The following is a 3218-nucleotide window of genomic DNA, read 5'->3' as shown; positions in this document are numbered from 1 at the left end:
GTTCTTAGGAGTAAAGCGAGTTAACAGAGCTGACTGAGAATTTATCTAATGTGTGGAAAGTACAAACTTCCTACCTATAAAGAGGTCATTGGAGTGGTGAGCACATGAAAAACAACATCACCTTTGCAAAAAGCAATATTTCAGATGTGTCAAACAACATTGTTTAACCATTGGATTTTAAGGAACGTGTATCCATATACTGTAGTAGGGCTAAAGAAAAAAGCTTGCTTAAAGAGGTAGATGAATTTCGTTATATAAACCAAAAACATCTTCCAAAAGATGGTAAAACTTGGCAAAAGCAGATACCAAGCTTTTCAAATAAGGCTAATAAACGTTTGATGTGTTTTTGTGAGAATAAAGAGAAGAGGAAAAAGTTAGAAGAGGAATCATCAAATACAAGGCTACAGGGAGGACTTTGATTACCTGGAGTGAGAAGTGGACCGTGGAAAGCAAGATGGTGAGACAAAAACAGATGGCAGTAGGCATCATGATGAAGAGCTAGCAAAAAAAGCCAGGAGGAGAAAGCTATTGAACAAAGACAGTCAGCAAACACCAGCCACTTTGTTCCTCAATAGATATAAGCATTTGCATCTGACCATGATCCTGCTTTCAAGCGCTAGAACTAATGATGAAACTATGTCTCACTGTTAGATTTTCAAACCTGGACCGTGGACTTGACAGCAACTGAACAAATAAGAAAGAAAGGCAAAGTCTTAGAGCCAGAGGAAGAGGTTGTCAGTAAGCGAATAACAAGATCAGACCCAAAGTTCCTCTGTCAGTCTAACCTGAAATGATGAATATGCTGAATTACCTCTAACAAATTCCGTCATATTAGAGAGGCTCAAAGAATGTGTGTGAAACGATGTTTATGGACTCTGGCTGCAATTAGATAGCCAAGAATTCTCATATAGGGAGGTTTCAAATTGCAATAGTCACTGTTGGAAACTTACGGTTGGTACTAAATGGAAGCTACCTACAGAGACGGATTGGATGATCAAAACTGAAACTTTTTATTAGGTGATAACACTACCAAACAAGGAAAAACATTAGAAAACAGCTTAAGAATATGGAGGGCCTATAGTAAAACTAGTGGGAGAAAAGGGTGATGGAAGCAAAGCCTGGGTTCTACTGTTACTCATGCCAACAGATTCTACGACCAGGAAATATGTAGGCTCATTTGCCACTGCAGGGATACAATATCATAAGGATGAATATTATTCCCTTACCTACATTGCCCATTTCAAAGTGAAAACAACTAAAAATGTAGCTGATCAATAGCAAAACAGATTTCAAGCTTTTAGGAGCAGCTTCTGGATACAGTGCTGAAGAAGATCAGATTCTGCAGCATGATGTACATATGACAGGAATTCAACAGCCCACACAAAAAAAGGATAGCTGATTCTTCTTGCTAGAGAATTTGCCCGCCGAGCTGAACAAGGCTGGTCAGAAATTTGTGATACTCACCACTGCCCTTGGTTTTGATTAGATCATGAACAAGGAGATCAGTGAAAATTGAAATGAAAATGGGAATGGAAAAATATCTTAATACCTTCCTCCCTTGATGTATAGATGTTAATGAAAAAGGATTCCCCAGTTTCCATGACAGCTGTATCCTAGTGTCTAAAACCTCTTTGGCCCAGATAAGATTAAAAAACCCTGGAAACTATAATACAGACTTTTGTCTTACCCTACAAAGATCAAGGAAAAGAGCCAAAGCTTTTTCATATTAAAGATGCCAGGTTGGTTGCATATCTAAGTGTGTTGCTATCATGTGCACCATGGACGACTTCGCAGACTTTCTTGAGGAGCATGAGTACATCACAAATAAGTTAGCATGTCTCGTGAGGGATGCTCTATATCTCAAATACATAAAAGATAGTGGCTCAGTAGTAGCATAATTGGAGTTCAAACTGGTTACACCATTCCATGCCCTTACTATATCTAAAGGGCAACCACACAGTAAGCTGAAAGAAAAAGATTCAAATGCTGTATATGAAGGCTTCTTGCAAATGATGTTATGAAGTTTCTTCCAACTAGAAAAGTCCAGCATTTCCGTGTCATTCTGATCTATTTAAGGAAGTCAAAGATGCCTATGGAAAGAATGTGATTGTTCAGTGAAACAAGTGGCCAACAACACTTAATGATTGCTTAGCTACTGACAAAGAAACTACTCCACAGTTGGCACCACGTTTTAGCTAGCAGAGAGGAAGTAAGTATTATGGTTTTGGGAATTTCCTCAAGAATACCCAGTCTTTGATCAGCCATGAAATTGATCAAAACCCAGTTCATTAACGGGAGATGGAGAAGAGAGACAAGTGGAGACAGAGACCAAAGGTTAAAAAAAGAAGGCAAGTCCTTGACCCTGTTGCTAGAGGTACGTGTTGAAAGAGACCAGCAAACTAAGAACCAACATTGTAGTGACCTTCAGAAAAATGGATCTGTTAAGGAGTGGAGGAAAATCAAATTAATGGAAGCTTAGGACAACAGAGTTGGCAAGGTTGGGGCTGAGCAAGAAAGAAGCAAATAATCTCCGTATTGAGAACAGAAACAGCTAAATATCCTGGAAAAGCTGAAAACACAGGGTGGACCATTAACATCAGAAGAGAAATCAGTGACTACCTAAGTACTACTAAGGGATGATTAAAAATTAAATCTCAAACAGATGCGGGATTGAGGTGACATATGCAGAGAACTTCCCTGTCACTTCCAAATCCAGCCCAGTATTGCATATATTTCTCCATAGAGGGAGCGAGACGAAGGATGCTTAAGAACCCGAACAATTTGCTCAAAATCTTAAAAACTTACTTGGCAAAAAGAATCAAAGGAGCATTGTATGGAGCTTAGCTGATTTCAGAAGGCTTTAATTAAATTCATGACTTTCATTACGAAACATTTTAGATATCGGTTACTCATAGGTGTTAGTTACAATAGATGGTGTGCTATGATATTTCATCGTGCTCTAATCTATTAAACATGAATACATAAAAGCATTAAATGTTCTTTAAATTGATTAAAACAAGTATTTCTTACAAAAGAGAAAAGGTATGTATGAACAGGCATAATAAGAGATAGGTTGTAAAATAAAGATGTTCAAATGGATTTCTAACTTATTAGAATTATTAAAACCTAAGTAGCTGGCAGGAAGCAAAATAAACCATTTCCATTCATTATGTTTGTAAAATATAATTGTTTTGGTAGGATACAAATGGTGACCTAGT

Source organism: Penaeus monodon, chromosome 19 (assembly GCF_015228065.2).
Source record: "Penaeus monodon isolate SGIC_2016 chromosome 19, NSTDA_Pmon_1, whole genome shotgun sequence".
Classification (NCBI taxonomy): domain Eukaryota; kingdom Metazoa; phylum Arthropoda; class Malacostraca; order Decapoda; family Penaeidae; genus Penaeus; species Penaeus monodon.
Note: the sequence above shows the minus strand (reverse complement) of the source record.